The following is a 20,729-nucleotide window of genomic DNA, read 5'->3' on the forward strand; positions in this document are numbered from 1 at the left end:
ATCTCTGTCCACTGAATGGAGGGGGATGTACAATAGGAAGGATATTACAAAACGTAAAGCCAGCATCTACCAAACTAGACATAGTTACATCGCATTAAAAACAGAGAAAGGAAACAAAGTAGAAAACATACCGTAAGATAAAGAACTCTCAATGCCCATTAACAATGCTTTAATTCCAACTTCCATTTACTCTTATCCATGTTAATGGTGGAAAACAAGACACTGTCCACAGAGCATGTGTACACACAAGTTGGCTTCAATATTTTCAGTAAGTACATCATAGAACAGCCAAATACAATTGCACTATATACACATCTGCCTAATTCAATTTGGTTCATTATGTCTCTGTCGGCTCTGATAGATCTATCCAATTAGTTTAATTTGGCCCATGTGCTCCTGTTTTTTTACCCTAGATCAGCATTTTTTTTCAAGGATATATCTTACTCCCCTTTGAAATGAATAAATTTGCTTCTGACATCCTTTCAATATTCAGATCATAGTTTGTTATGTAAAAGAAATCTGTTCATTTGTGTAACCATAAAACTGGATGGTGTGTAAACCAGCCTGTTGGCCCACCATGTTCAGGATGACCAACTTGGCCACCTGGCTCCTCCAATTTGCCTGCAACTGGCCGATATCTATCTATCTATGAATAACTAAAACTCCAATCTTGTTATCTTCTGGTTTGGCGGTCTTTCTATTTATGCAAAAATGGTGTGTGATAGCGCTACGATTTTTCACCAGTTCACTCACCGTTCTTCTGTGCTGCGGGTGCGCCAAGTTTTGTTCCGATCGGTTGAATGCTGCGCGGATTAGTCTCTTCCCGTCACTCCCCATCTCCTGCACCATCCTGCGCCATCGCGTCTTTACTGGAGCTGAGGGTGGCCAGTGGACGTTTCCAACTGGACTTTTGGAGAAACCCGAAGCAGCAGCCCCGCCCCCAGCAGCAGCCTCGCCCCAAGCAGCAACCCCGCCCCCAGCAGCAGCCCCTCCCCCAGCAGCAGCCCCTCCCCCAGCCAGCCCCGCCCCCAGCAGCAGCCCCGCCCCAAGCAGCAGCCCCGCCCCCAGCAGCAGCCCCGCCCCAAGCAGCAGCCCCGCCCCCAGCAGCAGCCCCGCCCCCAGCAGCAGCCCTGCCCCAAGCAGCAGCTCAGCCCCCAGCAGCAGCCCCCCCCCCCAGCAGCAGCCTCGCCCCCAGCAGCAGCCCCGCCCCCAGCAGCAGCAGCCCCGCCCCCAGCAGCAGCCCCGCCCCCAGCAGCAGCCCCGCCGCAGCAGCAGCAGCCCTGCCCCCAGCAGCAGCTCAGCCCCCAGCAGCAGCTCAGCCCCCAGCAGCAGCCCCGCCCCCCAGCAGCAGCCCAGCCCCGCCCCCAGCAGCAGCCCCGCCCCCAGCAGCAGCTCATCCCCAGCAGCAGCTCAGCCCCCAGCAGCAGCCCCGCCCCCAGCAGCAGCTCAGCCCCCAGCAGCAGCCCCGCCCCCAGCAGCAGCCCCGCCCCCAGCAGCAGCTCAGCCCCCAGCAGCAGCTCAGCCCCCAGCAGCAGCCCCGCCCCCAGCAGCAGCTCAGCCCCCAGCAGCAGCTCAGCCCCCAGCAGCAGCTCAGCCCCCAGCAGCAGCCCCGCCCCCAGCAGCAGCCCCGCCCCCAGCAGCAGCCCCGCCCCCAGCAGCAGCCCCACCCCCAGCAGCAGCCCCGCCCCCAGCAGCAGCCCCGCCCCCAGCAGCAGCCCCGCCCCCCAGCAGCAGCCCCACCCCCAGCAGCAGCCCCGCCCCCAGCAGCAGCCCCGCCCCCAGCAGCAGCCCCACCCCCAGCAGCAGCCCCACCCCCAGCAGCAGCCCCCCGCCCCAGCAGCAGCCCTGCCCCCAGCAGCAGCCCCCCCCCAGCAGCAGCCCCACCCCCAGCAGCAGCCCCGCCCCCAGCAGCCCAGCCCCGCCCCCCCAGCAGCAGCCCCGCCCCCAGCAGCAGCCCCACCCCCCAGCAGCAGCCCTGCCCCAGCAGCAGCCCCGCCCCCAGCAGCAGCCCCCCGCCCCCCAGCAGCAGCCCCGCCCCCAGCAGCAGTGCAGCATCGGAGACCCAGCCCAGAGTCGGAGATGTCGCCAAACGGAAAGCGGAGACTCTGATCCCAGTGGAGGAGCACGACCAGCGACCAACGCCCGCTGTGAGTCCCCATCGCACCGCCAATTCCAGCCACTGCTGCTCTGGTCCCCCTCGCAGGCTCCTCCCCCCCCCCTGTAATTTCCCCCTCTCCCCCATGGGTCTTCCCCATCTTTTCTCCGAGCTCACATCCCCCCCGCCCACACACCCCTTCCCCCACAAGCCCCCATGCCCCCCCCCTCCCCACACCCCCTCCCACACACCCCCTCCCGCACACCCCCCCACACAGCCCGTGCCCACACACCCAACCCCCCACACCCCCCCTCCCCCACAACCCCCCCGCCACAACACCCACACACAACCCTCCCCACCCACACACACCCCTCCCCGCCCCCCCGCTCGCACAAAACCCCCCACACTCCCCACACACCCTCCCCCTCACATCCCTCCTCACCCCCTCCCTCACCCCTATCGCCCACACACACTCTTGCCCCCACCTCATCCCCCCTCCCCCCACATCCCCCTCTCCCACCCCTCCTACACCTCCCTGTCCACACACACCCTTCCTCCCTTCTCACCCCCCACCCCCCCCCCCCCCCCCCCCCCCCCTGGCCACACTCCCCACTTGTCCAGAGTGGGTGAATCGAGGACCAGAGGACATTGGTTGAAGGTGAAGGGGAAACGATTTAATAGGAATCTGGAGGGGTAACGTTTTCACACAGAGGGTGGTGGGTGTATGGAACAAGCTGCCAGAGGAGGTAGTTGAGGCTGAGACTATCCCACCATTTAAGAAGCAGTTAGACAGGTACATGGATAGGACAGATTTGGAAGGATATTGACCAAATGCTGGCAGGTGGGACTAGTGTAGCTGGGACATTGTTGGCCGGTGTGGGCAAGTTGGGCCAAAGGGCCTGTTTCCACACTGTATCACTCTATGACTCCATGAAACACAGGAAATATGAACAACTCTGGAGATGTGTGCCTGTTTATTCATGATTCTTTTTGGACTGCACACGTGTGTATAATGGTATCCATGTGATGAAATACATATGACAAGTCACACATTGATATATTACACTGAAGAAGGGTTTCGGCCCGAAACGTCGCTTATTTCCTTCGCTCCATAGATGCTGCTGCACCCGCTGAGTTACTCCAGCAATTTTGTGTACCTTTGATATATTACACTGGATCACCTTTGAGAAGAAGATTGAAACAAGTTTAACAACACTTAAAATTGTGGGGCAAATATCTTCCATTGCCGACCTACATTTACACTGGTAATTTAGTTGCTGCTGGCAGGAGTGAAATCCTGCCAGAATATAATAAATAACATTAAGATCAAAATGTCCTATTCTGCAATGAAGCATGTTTAGAACCTAGAACATTACAGCTCAGGTACAGGCTCTTTGGCCCACAATGTATGTGATGAACAAGATACTAACTGAAGGTAGACAAAAATGCTGGAGAGACTCAGCGGGTGAGGCAGTATCTATGGAGCGAAGGAATAGGTGACATTTCGGGTCGAGACCCGGAAGGGTCTCGACCCGAAACGTCAACTATTCCTTTGTTCCATAGATGCTTCCGGGTCTCGAAGGATCACCTATTCCTTTGTGTCTTGACCCAAAACGTCACCTATTTCCTTCGCTCCATAGATGCTGCCTCACCCACTGAGTCTCTCCGGCATTTTTGTCTACCTTTGATTTTTTCAGCATCTGCAGTTCCTTCTTAAACAAGACACTAACTGATCTCATTTGCCTGCAAACGATCCATCTCCCTCTATTTCCTGTACTTCCATGTGTCTATCTAAAAGCCTCTTAAATACCACTATCATGCCTGCCCTCACCACCACCCCAGGCACCCCAGTGTGTTCCAAGCCACCTCTACTCTCTGTGTAAAATACTTGCCCGCACAACTCCATTCAACATTCCCCCTCTCATCATATAGCTATGGCCTTTCCTGTTGGCTGTTTCCACCCTGAGAGAAAGGATCCCCCTTAGCTGAGGATTAATTATTTACATTATCGGCACGGACTCGTGGCCTGAGGAGCCTGTTTCCACAATGTACCTCTGAAACACAGAAACATAGAAATTAGGTGCAGGAGTAGGCCATTCGGCCCTTCGAGCCTGCACCGCCATTCAATATGATCATGGCTGATCATCCAACTCAGTATCCCGTATCTGCCTTCTCTCCATACCCTCTGATCCCCTTAGCCACAAGGGCCACATCTAACTCCCTCTTAAATACAGCCAATGAACTGGCCTCTACTACCCTCTGCGGCAGAGAGTTCCAGAGAGTCACCACTCTCTGTGTGAAAAAAGTTCTTCTCATCTCGTTTTTAAAGGATTTCCCCCTTATCCTTAAGCTGTGACCCCTTGTCCTGGACTTCCCTAACATCGGGAACAATCTTTCCTGCATCTAGCCTGTCCAACCCCTTAAGAATTTTGTAAGTTTCTATAAGATCCCCTCTCAATCTCCTAAATTCTAGAGAGTATAAACCAAGTCTATCCAGTCTTTCTTCATAAGACAGTCCTGACATCCCAGGAATCAGTCTGGTGAACCTTCTCTGCACTCCCTCTATGGCAATAATGTCCTTCCTCAGTAAAGTTAAAAGCAATGCACGCCATCTAGTCACCCTTCCTAGACTGTGGTACCCTCATGCCTGGGAGGTCTTATCTTTTAAGATGAATAGCTTAATAGCTACATTTGCAGCTTTCCCTTTCATCACGCATTGTCTCGATGTTGGGGAAGTCCAAAACAAGGGGTCACAGTTTAAGGATAAGGGGGAAGTCTTTTAGGACCGAGATGAGAGAAAGAAAATTCACACAGAGAGTGGTGAATCTGTGGAATTCTATGCCACAGAAAGTAGTTGAGGCCAGTTCATTGGCTATATTTAAGAGGGAGTTAGATGTGGCTCTTGTGGCTAAAGGGATCAGGGGGTATGGAGAGAAGGCAGGTACAGGATACTGAGTTGGATGATCAGCCATGATCATATTGAATGGCGGTGCAGGCTCGAAGGGCCGAATGGCCTACTCCTGCACCTATTGTCTATGTTTCTATGTCTCACACTCCCCTTCTCCTCCTGGCCTTGGAAATCAAGATTCTGTCTCCTGCTGCCTTCTGGAGTCTGTTTCATGGGTTCCTAGACTGTTTCATGAGGTTCCCTGATGTTGTTCTCCAGAAAGTTCCTGGAGAAAGACCCAGCTGTGATATCTTTTTGAGACAGCATGATGCACAAGTTACAGTGGAACGTGTAGACGTGGATCTCCCATGTGCTGGCTTGACCTGTGCGTTGTGGTGATGGTGGTGATCGTGGCCTGTGGAGGTGGCTTTACACTGGCTCGGGTGAGTAAATGAAATACCATTTGCAGATGGTACACTCTGCATCTGTACGTGCTAATACGGAGCAAGCTCAGAGGCCATTCATAACCAGTGGAATTGATGCACAATGCCCCAAACTACCCTCCATCATCCAGCCTCACCCACGTCAGAATCTGCAGGTCCCATATAAGAGTCTTCCGCCACCTCCAAAGCTGCACAGCTGGGTAGAAGCATCTTTGTCCATCAGGAGCAGCTTTCAACATCCTATTATATCCAGATGTTTTGGCACAGACACGTTTCTGAACTTGTTACTACACATATTTCAGTCTGTAATTAAAGTCGGCAGCTATGTCAATGTTGATATTATTACTGGTCATTAATGTTAACGTTTTAAACTCTACTTTCCATTGTCACTAATGTACCTTGTTTAAACGTTGTTCATCAGTTCGATCTTACACAGCCTGTCCTCTGTTGGTTTCTGTTGTCGCCGTTTCATTGAGAATTTGGCAACATTCTAGCTTTAACCACCTTGGTTATGAGCCCCTGTTTTTACAGTTTATTGCTCGAAACTGTCATATATGATTTGTGATCACCATCAGAATCAGCTTTTTCCGTCTGTCTAGCTTTTTGTGTCAAACTCAGTTAAGTGTTATTGCTGCAGCTCTGTAAACATACATCAAGTTAACACTGACGTTATGCCCTAAATTAAATTCTTTGGCATTTTTACAAGTTGTCGCCAAAGAAGTGGCTATTTAACTCCATGCACAACATTAAATTCACATTGAATTTGCTCATCAGCTTAAGCACAAACATATCCCGCAGTGCTTGGTTCAACAAGGTGCTACATTAGAAAGCAGTACTAAATTCACATCACTATTTAGTAATCACCACTAAATGCTAATCAATGGCCTCACCTGCCCCTTGGCATTCCGTTTCAAATTTGTAACTTAGAAACATAGAAAATAGGTGCAGGACTAGGCCCTTCGAGCCAGCACCGCCATTCAATATGATCATGGCTGATCATCCAAAATCAGTACCCCGTTCCTGCTTTCCCCCCCCATATCCCTTGATTCCTTTAGCCCTGGGAGTTAAATATAACTAAATCTATCTTGCTAAGCTAAATCTAAAACTTCTGTCATCCTATTTAGGACTGAGATGAGGAAAATCATTTTTACACAAAGAGTTGTGAATCTGTGGAATTCTCTGCCACAGAAGGCAGTGGAGGCTAATTCATTGTATATATTCAAGAGAGAGTTAGATTTAGCTCTTAGGGCTAAAGGAATCAAGGGATATGGGGCAAAAACAGGAAAGGGTGTCTGATTTTAGATGATCAACCATGATCATATTGAATGGTGGTGCTGGCTCGGAGGGCCGAATGGCCTACTCCCACACCTTTTTTTCTGTTTCTATGTTTCAGATTAACAATTAATAACTAGACATCAGTTCTGGGGACCTCAGCATTTTACACTCAATATTCGTGACATGGATGAAGGAATTGAATAGAAAGCCAGGTTTGCTGATGATCAAAGATAGGTGGATTAACAATCTAATGTTGGCAAGTAAACTTAGCTTACTGGAGTAAATGCAATGTAATGTGAAGTAAACACAAACAGCCCACAAAGGAGACAAGTGGTTGAGCAAGGTCGGTAGATCGAGTAGAATGTAGGGATATGTGAGGTCGTCCACTTTGAAATGGAATCATAAAATGCAAATTGTTGAAAGGATTGAGACTGTGAAATGTGTTGGTATGAAAGTATCTAGGGTCCGTGGTCCATGAAACTGAAAATATTGGCAAGCAAACACAGCAGGTAATTAGGAATGCTGAGAATGTGGCCTTTATTACAAGGGTTATGAACTAAGTAGGGAAGTATTGATTCAAGTCGACAGGGTTGTTGTTATACTGCCTATTTTTAAAAGGACGTGCTTGCTTCAGATGCACTGCACAGAAACCTCACAGAAGTGATTTCTGGAATGTGAAGAAAGGTTGACCAGGTTAGGCCTGTGCACATCGGTCGGTGTTCAGAAGAATGAGAGGTGCTCTTTTGTGGCAATCTGAGAGGCATTGATCGGGTGGATGCTGACTGTAGTGGTTGTATCTAGAAACGAGTTTCACCAGAAATTATCTATTTAAAAATTCAATTTTGGAACATTTTCCTTTCTCATAAGATTGTGACTATTTGATACTCTCTATCTCAGAGAACAGTTAATGAATATGTTGAGGGCACAGATTGATACCTAGGATAGGCTTCGAGGGATATGGGCCAAATGCATGCAGGTGTGACTAGTATCGTTGAAACATGTTGATCGGTGCGGGCAAGTTTCAACGCTGTATCACTCTATTTCAACAAGGTAATCAGGAGATTATGGTGAGAGAGAGAGCACAAAAATTGTGTTGAAACCAGGGTGAGTCAACCATTATCTCTTGGTTTTCAGGGTCAGTTGGCCCTCTCCTGTTTGTATTATTCTTATGAATATGCACAATTACACATGGAAAACATGTAGCGTTCGAAAAAGTTGTTTGGTTTATTTGGGGCTACTTCTCACTACTTTTCTTTTTTTTTGCTAAATGATGAAATTATATAGCATAGGAGATAGTTTAAGAAATTATGCTATTAGACAAAAATTGGAGAAAGCGAGTTTATTTCAGACAGACCCTTCTTCAGATTGATGAGGTCTCGACCAGAAACATCACCTATTCCTTTGCTCCAAAGATGTTGCCTCACCCGCTGAGTTTCTCCAGTATTTTTGTCTACCTAGCATCGGAGATTGTTGAGCTTAATCTCTGAGCTTTCTCTCTGAAAACGTTCTAAATTTGCCCAATTTTTCTGCTAGTTTAGCCTCTAAAATATAGGCTAATATGGGGAAAAAATGATATAGCATAGGAAATTGTTAATTAAACAAAAAGAACTGCAGATGCTGGGAAAAATCGAAAGCAGTAGACAAAAATGCTGGCCGGAAAGAAACTCAGCGCGCTGGGTGAGGCAGCATGCTATGCAGAGCGAAAGAATAGGTAATGTTTCGGGTCGAGACCCTTCTTCAGATTGATGAGGTCTCGACCAGAAACATCACCTATTCCTTTGCTCCATAGATGTTGCCTCACCCACTGAGTTTCTCCAGTATGAAGAAAGACTTTGGTGTCTACTCTCTAGAATTGGAGATTGATCTTGAGCTTACAAAATTCTCTGAGCTAGATGCTCTCCCTGTTAAAACTTTCTAACTTTGCCCTTAAGGATTTTTAAAACCAGAACTTTTTTCCCAGAGCCTGGTTATATACTCTTTTCAGTTCATTTTAATATATTATGGAGTTCAGCTGTGGAACTTTTTTTCTGATGGATGGAGAAAAAACTGAGTTGGATATCAGATGAAATTGACAGGCTCGAATAATTACTCCAAAATAGCTCTCTTCTCTTTTTGTTCTCTGTATTTACCAACGCTTCTGCCTTACAGCGCCAGAGACCCGGGTTTGATCCTGGCTACGGGTGCTGTTAGTACGGAAACTGTACGTTCTCCCTGTGACCTGCGCGGGTTTTCTCCGAGATCTTCGGTTTCATTCCATGCTCTAAAGACGTGCAGGCTTGTAGGTTAATTGGCTTGGTATAAATGTAAAACCATGTAAAACTGTCCCTGATGTATGCAGGGTAGTGTGAATGTGCGGGAATTGCTGGTCGGTGTGGATTCGCTGGGCCGAAGGGCCTGTTTCCATGCTGTATCTGTAAACAAAACTGAAGCATTTGTCAGCTTGTTGCTGATATCTATTTATCTTTTGAAGTTAAGTCTGCTACTCTATCCTGAGAATGAAGGCCTCAGTTCAGGTATTTACATATTGCATCATCTACATGGTAATGATAGACACACACCAAATCCTGTTCATCACAGTTCCTCAAAGAGCTTTGTTTTAGTTGTCAGAGAATACAAATTTGCATTGACAAAATTGTGGTTTTCTAGGTGATCATTGATTTTATCCTGGAGACACAAGAAACTGCAGATGTTGGAATCCTGAGCAAACACAAAATGCTGGCGGAACTCAGGCAACATCTGTGGAGGGAAAGAACAGTTATTTTGGCTTTCTTCTTTGGTCTCAAGTCGAGTTTGTTTTCACATGCACAAGTACGTTGAGGTACAGGTGTCGTGGAAATCTGGCTTTTAGCAGCATTGCAATGACATAGATTGAGACAAAGACACAAACACTGAACATCAATTTTGCAAGACAGTAAAAAAAGAAATGAAAGACATTGAACAAAAAGACATTAATGCAAAAAACAATTAAAAAAATTAACAAACCCGTGGTATTCTGCGACTGAGGCAGGATTGGAATTATGCAGGTGGGTTCAACAATCTCATCATCATCATCATCATCCTCGTTGAAAACATTAGCGACGCATTGGTGCTGGTTTCCAACGGGCACGGTGACGGACGCACCACACATCTCTGTCCTCCATGCAGCTGGCAAGCTCCTCTTTTGTCTCTACACATGCATCTTCCATCAACGTCTTCAGCATCGGCCTGGATCACATCTTCCATGGGTAGGTTCCCACAGCACAACCTTGTTTGCTGGCATTGACCAGCGAACCTCATCCTTCTCCATCTGATCGTCTCAGTCAGAGGTGACATCTCCCCATGGAGCTGGGCGTTGGTGATGTGGTCCCTGATCTGATGGTTGCAGGAAAGCAGCTGTTCCTGAACCTGGTGGTATGGGGACTTCAGGCTTCAGCACCTTCTGTCTGACTGTAGCAGTGAGAAGTGGGCATGACCCGATGGTGGGAAATTCTAGATGATAGATGCTGATTTTGTGAGGCAGCATTTCATGTAGAATTGTATTGTATTGTATTCAAATTTATTGTCATTGTCTCAATTTGAGACAACAAAATGAATTTCCCTTACAAGCAGTATCATAAAAAAAATCACAAAAAAATCAATAAATAATAAATAAATAATAAAACATATAAAAAATAGAATTGAAATTGAATTTAAAAAAAGCACAAACACAGAAAGTCCACGACACAACATAACATAAATGGCACCAAGGTGAGGATGGCACCATAGTCCAGCCAGCCTCCCCTCCGTGTTCATCCGTGGTCGGGGCCTTCCGAGCACCCGCAGTCGCTGCCCTGGGTGGCCCGATGTTCAGGCCCTCACGCCGGGCTGGTGGAACGCCGACGCCGAACCCCGACGGTGAGCATCCTCCTCCTCAGCGGCCCGGACCTCCTGACCAGCCGCCTCCCGCTGCCGGAGTCCGCAGCTCCGGAGTCCGCAGGTCGAGCCGGGCAGAGTCGCAGGACCCCGCGCTGTCCATCAGCGCCGCCCGCGTTGGGAGCTACACAAACCGCAGCTCCAGGATGTCGATGCAGCAGGTCCAGCACTCCGGGCTCCAGACGGCGACCCCCGGTAAGGCATCGCCAGCCCCGCGATGTTCCAGCGCTGTCCCGCCGCTGCTGGAGCTCCGGTCGATCCCGGCAGGAAAGGCCGCGCCAATCCAGGTAGGTAGGCCGCTGTGGGGGGAGGGGGGGCGAGGACGCGACTGGAATAATAGTCGCGTCCTCACCAGGAAGCGGCTGAAGGACGGTATCCCCCGCACCGTGCCCTCTTCCCCCACATAAAGACATTAAAAAAATCATAAAAAACACACTTCAACATAACTAAAAAAACAAAAAAACAAAAAGATACCGGGCTGTAGGTGGAGGCTGCTGACACCAGCGCCACCGGAAGTACAACACAAGTCGGGGGAAGCCTCTGATGGTGGGGAGACCTGTGCCCATGGTGGACTGGGCTGGTACCAACACCCCCTGCAGCCTCTTGCATTCCTGATGTAACCAGTCAGAATACTTCAGTCCACTGTTTTTGGCCAAATCAGAGTTTTTATGAAGGTCCATCATGACTCCTTTGCTTGTTCTTTTCAGTTGCATTTTCCTCAATCACCTTGCCAATTAATCAAACGAAAAATCACAATGGAGCCACAAGGAACTGCTGATGCTAGAACCTTGAGTATCACATACCTATAGATTCTGGAACAGTTACTTCCCAGCTGTTCTCATGCAACTCATCATCATCATCATTGAAAACATGCCCCTGTCCCACTTAGGAGACCTAAACAGCAACCTCTGGTGACCTTGCCGGCCACCCAAAAAAAAAATCAAGGTCGAAGAGACCTGCAACCTCCTACCACCTCCCACGCATATGTTGAAAACCTTCCTCGACTATGAAGGAAACCAGCTTCGACTAGACCTGCGACTAAAAAATTATCGATGTTTAAATCAGCAACCTATTTTTATTTGAGGCTGGTTTTAATCATGATGAAAAAAATAGCAGCAACCTAGAAGAAGCCTCGACCATGCGGAAACCACTTTCGACCATTAGGGAGAGCGACCAAAACCTCCGGTGACCTCATGGAAACCTTGGGTGGCGGGCAAGGTCACCAGAGGTTGCTGTTTAGGTCTCCTAAGTGGGACAGGGGCTTTACAATGCTACGTACAACAGTAATTGCAACTTCTACTGAAGTGTGGATGGCCGTTGGCTCGCCAGAAGCTCATCTGCCCTTTGATAGGTCTTGTTTTTGGTCCTGCTGGGGGTCCACAGCCCCCTCCTCACCTGGCAAACCAGGTGGGGGCGACGGTTTAGTCACCGACTATCCGACCATGGAGCAGGTAGCACGGGATTACATGGTACCCATGGCGGGGAAACTACCCCCCCGACTTGACTCATGCAACCGAACCATCCTTTCTCCAACTGGAGATTGGTCCTGACCTACCATCTACCTCATTGGAGGCCCGCAGACTATCTTTAATTGCACTCTACTGGATTTTATCTTGCACTAAACGTCATTCCCTTTACTCTGTATCTTCACACTGTGGACGGCTTGATTGCAGATGGAACTGCAGATGCTGGTGTAAACCGAAGATAGACACAAAAAGCTGGAGTAACGCAGCGGGACAGGCAGCATCTCTGGAGAGAAGGAATGGGTGACATTGCAGAAGGGTCTTGACCTGAAACGTCACCCATTCCTTCTCTCCAGAGATGCTGCCTGTCCTGCTGAGTTACTCCAGCTTTTTGTGTCTATCTGCAATGATGTCGTCTTTTCACTGACAACAAAAAGCTTTTCAAAGTACCTCGGTATACATGACAATAATAAACTAAAGATAAAGTGCTGGTGTAACTCAGCACGAAAGGCATCATCTGTGGAGGGACTAGATAGGCAAAGTAATGAAAAAGACTGGTCTGCAATTACTGGGTATATTCCTGTAGTTTATTTTTAAATATTTGCAATATTCCAGACCTCAGACACCCCCCCCCGCACTCAGAATAAAGCCCCGGCCTCTGCAGTTTCATACCCAACGTTTCAACAGCTCACATAGTATCTCATTTGAACCAGATGATGAGAACCCTGGACTGACACCACAACTGTTTACTTTGCACGTCCTCTGTCGATTCTTAACCCATTTGGAATCTCAACTATATGTTCCTTTACAGAAACTCAAGCAGCATTCCCTTCCATGTTAAAGACTGATGTCAACAGCTTATTTAGTGCCTCCCTGATTCCGGGAATAGATTTCCTTTTCAGGACCCCGCACGGCCCCGCTCATCTCCTCTTACAACCCTTTTCCTTCTCACGTACCTATTTTTGGATTTCATGTTTGCTGAGTCTTTTTCTATGTCATCTCATTTCCTTTTTTAACTTCCTCACTGAACTTTCTCGTGATAACTAGTATTTGTCACATCCCCTTTTTTTCATCGTATCTTCTTCACTAATTGCAGATTTCTGTCATCATTTTCTATCCTTCTCCCATTGGAGCTCGAATCTAGCAGAAACATTTCTACGGTAAAGGCATTAATTTTGCCTGCCTGGATTAGATTCCAATTCACCCAGGCAGATCAGTCCTCTTCCCCTTGAAACTGGCCCGTCTCCAATCTAACACCTTGATTGCGCGACTGGGCTTGTATTCAGTGGAATTTATTTATTTTTTATTTTTTTATTTTATTAGAAGTGAGTACAATACAATGGTAACTTTTTACAGGTTCCCAAAATTATGTTAACATAATACATTCTCTGTACAACTTCATTTTTTTTTTAAAGAGAGAAATAAGAAAGAAGTATTCAGTGGAATTTAAAAGGATCTTATAGAAATGTAACATTCTTAAGGGATTGGACAGGCTAGATGCAGGAAATATGTTCCCCATGTTGGGGGAGTCCAGAACCAGGGGTCACAGTTTAAGAATAAGGAGTCGGCCATTTAAGACTGAGATGAGGAAAAACTTTTTCAGCCAGAGTTGTGAATCTGTGGAATTCTCTGCCACCGATGGCAGTGGATGCCAATTCACTGGATGTTTTCAGGAGAGAGTTAGATTTAGCTCTTAGGGCTAATGGAATCAAGGGATATGGGGAAAAAGCAGGAACGGGGTACTGATTTTAGATGATCAGCTATGATCACATTGAATGGCAGTACTGGCACGAAGGGCCAAATGGCCTACTCCTGCATCTATGTTGTATGTTTCTATGATCTCCAGCAGGAGTATTGGTGGAGGTGCTGATGGTGAGGTGTGAGTGATACATCAGATTACGGAGTGACATTGATCAGTTGGCAAATTGAGCAAAGATGATAAATTGAACTCGGTGAGTGCGAGCTGATGCATTTTGCGGGGTCTAATAAGAGCACGACATACACTATTAAGAGTATTTTATTGCCATGTATTCGGAAACGGATCTTACTTGCAGCAGCAGCATAACAGGTTTGTAAACACAGTTCTCAATAGACAATGTATTAAATAAACATAAAAAGAACTTCAATACATTTTTTAAAAGTGCATAAATAAAACCCCAAATCCCTAGTGAAACCCAGGCAGCGTATATCAGTCTGGTTGGAGTTTGTGGTGTTCAATAGCCTGAAGACTGATGGAAAGAAGCTGTTCGTGAACATGGAAGGTACAGTTTTCAAACTCCTGCACCTTCTTCCCAAAGGCAGGAGTGAAATGAGTGTGTGGCCAGGGTGGTGCGGGTCCTTGATGATGCTGGCTGCCTTTTTGATACATTCATGGTAGGACCCGGGGGAATATTGAAGAACCCGTGCTGAATTGCAAAGGTGGCAACACAGGTAGACAGAGTGATGAAGAAAGCACACAAAATACTGACGTTCGTTGGCTAGTGCGTTCATAACCCAGGGACAACCTGAACTGAAAAGAGACAAGTGCTATGGAGTAATTCGGCACAGAAACTTCATGTCCTTTTCCACAACTATTGCAAACAATGCCATGATGAGTCTTGCTTGGAGATTATCTCATAGATGCCAGCCGCCCAGGTTTGTATCACTTCATTGAGCAGTAATACTGTCTTGGACCAGGGACATTGTGGCTAGGTTCTCCTGAGAACACTGTAGGAGACTCCTCCATCCTTATGTCAATGCTGCTCCAACTTATAGTTGGATAGATGAAGCTACCCATCGTTCACGCTTGGAGATGTAGCCACTACAGAAACTGGAATCTTCAGCACAACACAAAGTGTTGAAGGAACTGTGGAGAGAAATGGAGACAGACTTTTGGTTCAGGACTGCTGGTGTTATGTGCAGGGGAGATCCTGAGGAGAAGCAAGGACTATTCCTTGGAGCACAGGAGGATGAGTGGTGATCGTATAGAGGTGTATAAAATGAGAGGAATAGATCGGGTCAACGCAGAGAGTCTCTTACCCAGAGCAGGGGAATCAGGAACCAGAGGACATAGGTTTAAGGTGAAGGGGGAAAGATTTAATAGGAATCTGAGGGGTAACTTATTCACACAAAGGGTGGTGGGTGTATGGAACAAGCTGCCAGAGGAAGGTGGTTGAGGCAGGGACTATTGCAACATTTAAGAAACACATTTTGCAATTTGATGCCAAAATACTTGGTTTGTTTGGATTCTTCAAGGGTGGCACCAAGTATATTGTAAGATGTTTCGCCTGGATTCCTTTCTGGTGACACGCATGGTTTCATATTTGGAAGGGTTGAACTGCATGCCCCATTGTTGTGACCACTCAACCATAGTATCGAGATCCTTTTGGAGAGCATCTTCATCATCAGCTGACTTAATTGGACGGTACAGCTAACAATCATCAGCGAATAATCTGGTCGTACTTGCGACTTTTTCATGGATGTCATTTATGTACAGCAAAAATAGATGTGGGCCAAGTACTGTGCCCTGAGGTGTACCACTCAACACTAGACGCCAATTGGAGCTCTTTCCGTTCACACACACGCGCTGAAGACGTTTTGTCAGGAAACTGGAAATCCATCGTTTCGTGTTGGAATGAATACCATAGAAGTCAAGCTTCCGAAGCAGTCTCTGGTGTGGGATGACATCAAATGCTTGAGAAATGTCTCCATACCCTCTGACCCCCTTAGCCACAAGGGCCACATCTAACTCCCTCTTAAATATAGCAAATTTAACACGTTTGCTCACATGTCTAATCAGATTACTATCAATTAAATACTCCAGCAGTTTGCAGCAAGTACTTGTTAATGAAACAGGACGATAATTCGCTGGGTTGGTGGTTGAACCCTTCTTAAAGAGAGGAGTGATGTTAGCCTTCCTCCAATCCAGCGGAACATCACCTGAGTCAAGCGACTGTTGGAAAATGAACTGCAAAACTGGAGCCAGTTCTTCGGCTGCGATCTTGAGGGCTTGATTCTGTATCTGATCTGGTCCAATTGCTTTTGTGGTATTGATGTTGAGCAATAACTTCTTGACACCTTCAACCTCAATTTTAATAGCAGGCATATCGGCATATGGGCTGCGCGGTAGGACTGGAAATGATGAAGGCTCCACATCTTCCCGGGTGAAAACGTGTTGAAATTGGTTTGCAAGAGCTTCTGCTTTCGCCTGGTCCTCAGTGATCAGACAGTTGTTCACTTTAACCATCTGGACACCAGTGTTGTCTGTCCGTCTGGATTTCACATATCTCCAAAAAGCCTTGGGCTGCTCTCCCCCAAGAATAGAAGAAACATGTTGTCTATGAGCACTCCTACATACACGATCGACTTGCTTTCGCACTCTAGTATAATTGTCCCAGTCCAGTTTTGTACCTCTTTTTTTGGCAGGGATATAAAACTTCTCTTTCTTACTGCAGAGACGTTTCAGTTTTGCCGAAAACCAAGGAGGACGCATACGGCCCTTAATGAGTTTTTGAGGAACATGATTTGTAACAATATTATTTAAAGAGTTTCTCAGCCACACCCAGTTGTCTTTTACGGATCTTTTATCTGGTTGCAGGTTGAAGAAATCTTTTCCCAGTTTTTTTGCCAAGTCTTTAAATTTTCTTACTTCAGGTAGTCCTGGCATTCCCTCTCTCTATCCCTCCACCACCCGTCGCACCAGCTTCTCGTTTTAACCCTACAAACAGCTGACAATGGCCTGTTTCAAGTTCAAGTTCACGTGAGTTTATTATCATGTGTTTCTGTATAGGACAATGAAATTCTTGCTTTGCTTAAGCACACAGAAAATAGTAGGCATTTACTACAAAACAGATAAATGTGCCCATATACCATGATATAAATATATACACACATGAATAAATAAACTGATGAAGTGCAAATAGCAGAGAGTGGTTATTAATAATCAGTTTTGTCCGACATCTTCAGAGATGTGCACGCCCAGGAATTTGAAGCTCTTGACCCTTTCAACCATCGGCCCGTTGATATAAATGGGGCTGTGGGTCCCCCCCTACTCCTTCCAAAGTCCACAATCAGTTCCTTGGTTTTGCTGGTGTTGAGGGCCAGGTTATTGCGCTGGCACCATATGGATAGTTGCTCGATCTCTCTTTTATATTCTGACTCATCCCCATCAGTGATACGCCCCACAATAGTGGTGTCGTCAGCGAACTTGATGATGGAGTTCGCACTGTGGTTGGCTACGCAGTCATTGGTATAGAGTGAGTACAGCAGGGGGCTGAGCACGTTATCGATTGTTATTGAGGCTGACACATTTCCACCAATACGAACAGACTGTGGTCTATGGATGAGGAAGTCGAGGATCCAGTTGCAGAGGGATGCGCAGAGACCCAGTTCTGCGAGTTTGGTAACCAGTTTGGAGGGGATGATTGTGTTAAATGCCGAGCTGTAATCAATGAATAACAGCCTGACATATGAGTTTTTGTTGTCCAAGTGGTCCAGTGCGGAGTGGAGGGCCAGGGAGATCGCATCCACCATTGATCTGTTGTGGCAGTAAGCGAACTGCAGTGGGTCCATGTTTTTGTCTAGGTAGGAATTGATTTGCTCCATGATCAACCTCTCAAAGCACTTCATCACCACCGGCGTTAGTGCCACTGGTCAATAGTCATTGAGGCACGTCACCTTACTCTTCTTGGGCACCGATATAATTGATGCCCTTTTAAAGCAGGTGGGGGATCTCAGACCTCAGAAGTGAAAGGTTGAAAATGTCCGTAAAAACTCCAGCCAGTTGGTCCGCACAGGTTTTTTAGAACACGACCGGGTATACCATCAGGACCAGGTGCTTTTCGGGGGTTCACCCCTCTGAAGGATTTCCTGATATCGGCCTCTGTGACTGAGACTGAAATGCCATCACAGCGAATGGGGGATCGGGAAGGCACATCAGTATTCTCCCTGTCAAAGCGTGCGTAAAATGCATTGAGCTCGTCAGGGAGTGATGTTACACCGACATTCGAGCTGCCTCCTGGTTTCGCCTTGTAGGAGATGATTGCATTCAGGCCCTGCCACAGCTGCCGAACATCAGTCTCGTCCTCCAGTTTGGAGCAGAAGTCCCTTTTGGCCTTTTTGATGGCCTTACAAAGGTCGTATCTGGTCTTCATGTAGGCCACTGTATCATTGGAGGTGAATGCCCTGTGTCTCTGTCTTTTATCATCGTCAGTTTTTTGGCATATCTTTCATTCATTGTTCTTCATCTGTCAACATCAGCGTCTAGATCTCTCGTTTCCCTGATCTAGCACTCTGGTGCCAGGATAACATGGCGGTGCAGGCTCGAAGGGCCGAATGGCCTACTCCTGCCAGGATAACAGCCTCCTCTTGAACATCAAAAAAACGAAGGAGCTGATCATGGACTTTAGGAGGGCACATCATCCGAGGACGTACACTCCATTGAGGATAAATGGGGATCCTGTGGATAGGGTAAACTGTTTTAAATATCTGGGAGTCCACATCTCTGAGGATATGACATGGGCATCACACGCCTCAGCACTCGTGAGTAAGGCAAGGCAGCGCCTTTACCTCAGGCAATTGAGGAAATTCAGAGTGTTTCCGAGGATCCTCCAGTGCTTCTACGCAGCGGCGGTGGAAAGCATCTTGTCCGGGAACATTACCATCTGGTTTGGGAATTGCTCTGCCAAGGACAAGAAGGCTCTGCAGAGAGTAGTGCGTTCGGCCGAACGCACTATGGGAACTTCACTCACCCCCCTGCAGGAACTATACAACAGGAGGTGCAACTCCAGAGCAAACAAAATCATGAGAGACCCCTTCCACCCCTGCAACGGACTGTTCCAGCTGCTACGGTCAGGTAAACGCCTCCGTTGCCATGCGGTGAGAACGGAGAGGTTGAGAAGGAGTTTCTTCCCAGAGGCAATTCGGACCGTAAACGCCTATCTCACCAGGGATTAACTCTACAGAACGTTTTTTCCTTCCATTATTTATTATGTAAAATAATATGTGTGTTATGATTGTGTGTATAATTTGTTTGGTTGTTTTGTTGTTTGTCTTTTGCACAAAAGTCCGCGAGCATTGCCACTTTCATTTCACTGCACATCTCGTATGTGTATGTGACAAATAAACTTGACTTGACTTGACTTGACTCACTAACCAGTCTGAAGGCTCTCGACCCAAAACGTCACCCATTCCTTCTCTCCAGAGATGCTGCCTGTTCCGCCGAGTTACATCCAGCTTTTTGGGTCTATCTTTGGTTTAAACCAGCATCTGCAGTTCCTTCATACACATTTCGACTGACTGTGTGTGTGTGGGCGCCCATCACTCAACCTCCCCCATCTCCTCCTCCTCCCCCCTCACCTCTTCCTCCACCACCACCACCAAAGATCCTATAGCAAGCAAGATAGACCACTCCTTCTGAATGCAATGGGCTGACGTGTAGTACGCAACGGAGTGGAACATGGGCCTTTTTTTCATCCATTTCAATAACCCGACCCGACCCGACTCGCTGTGTAATCAACGTTGCCGGAGAACAGTTTGTGTTAATAAATTATAATTCCGAAAATGAGAAGAACATTTTTACCAAATAACCTTTATTTTTACAAGGATGTTTCCGTAACCGGTTTCCTTCTCTGCACTAGTATCTTTGTTCTGCTATGGGATCTTTGGTGCGGAGACGGTAGCCGGTTATGGAAATGGGGCCGAAAATTACACATGAATCTGCCCATGGCCGTACTATGTCTTTTTCATCGAGTGATCTATCTTGCTCGCTATAGGATCTTTGACCACCACCTCCCTCCCCTTCCCCACCTCCCTCCCCCTCCTCCTCCACCAGTAAAACTGTCTGCACCACTTCCTCCTTCCCGCCCTTTCCCTTCCCCCCCACCACCTCCCCCTCCACCACCACCTCCTCCTTCCTGCCCTTCCCCTTCCCCACCACCACCTCCCTCTCCCACCACCAAGACGGAACTCACTATCAAAACATGGAGGGGATGGGGGCCACAATTTTTTGGCGGCCACGCGCGCATGCGCACACTCAATCACACGCGCGAAGCTTCGGAGGCTCAATCCAGCGCTAAAAACGGAGATTTTAAAATCAGAATCACAAAAACTTCGGGGCGGATGCCACCCACCTCTCAAAACATGGGGGGGACGTGTCCCCTCTGGCCCCCCCCCCCCCCCGGTTTTTCCCGCCCCTGACCACCACCACCTCCTTTCCCGCCCTTCCCCCCACCACCACCTCCTCTTTCATTCTCCCACCCTCCACCTCACCCCCCACCCCCCCCCTCCTCCACCACCCCACTCCTTCCTGTCCTCCCCCACCTCACCAACACTGCCCCACCCCCACCTCACCAACACTGCCCCTCCCCCACCTCACCAACACTGCCCCACCCCCACCTCACCAACACTGCCCCTCCCCCACCCCTGCCCCACACAACACTGCCCCCCCCCTGCCCCCCACCTCACCACACTGCCCTCCCCCCACCCCCACCCTCACCAACACTGCCCCTCCCCCCCCTCACCAACACCCACCCCCCCCACCTCACCAACACTGCCCCCACCCTGCCCCCACCCCCCCCCCCCCCTCACCACCCACACCCCCCACCCCACACCCACCCCACCCACACTGCCCCTCCCCCACCACACTGCCCCCACCCACCCCACCCACACCTGCCCCCCCCCCCCCCACCTGCCCCACC

The 20,729-nt window shown here is 48.2% G+C and overlaps 1 long non-coding RNA gene across 1 annotated transcript; it reads right to left on the reverse strand.

The window, feature by feature from the left end:
* Positions 1–3,143: 3,143 nt before the first annotated feature.
* On the reverse strand, positions 3,144–20,142 carry LOC129701985 (uncharacterized). Its single transcript, XR_008724305.1, has 3 exons — positions 20,004–20,142; positions 8,830–9,123; positions 3,144–3,276 (listed from the first exon to the last, which is right to left on the reverse strand). It is a non-coding gene; the product is annotated as an uncharacterized LOC129701985 (long non-coding RNA).
* Positions 20,143–20,729: the final 587 nt, after the last annotated feature.

Source organism: Leucoraja erinacea, chromosome 12 (genome assembly GCF_028641065.1).
Source record: "Leucoraja erinacea ecotype New England chromosome 12, Leri_hhj_1, whole genome shotgun sequence".
Lineage (NCBI taxonomy): Eukaryota > Metazoa > Chordata > Chondrichthyes > Rajiformes > Rajidae > Leucoraja > Leucoraja erinaceus.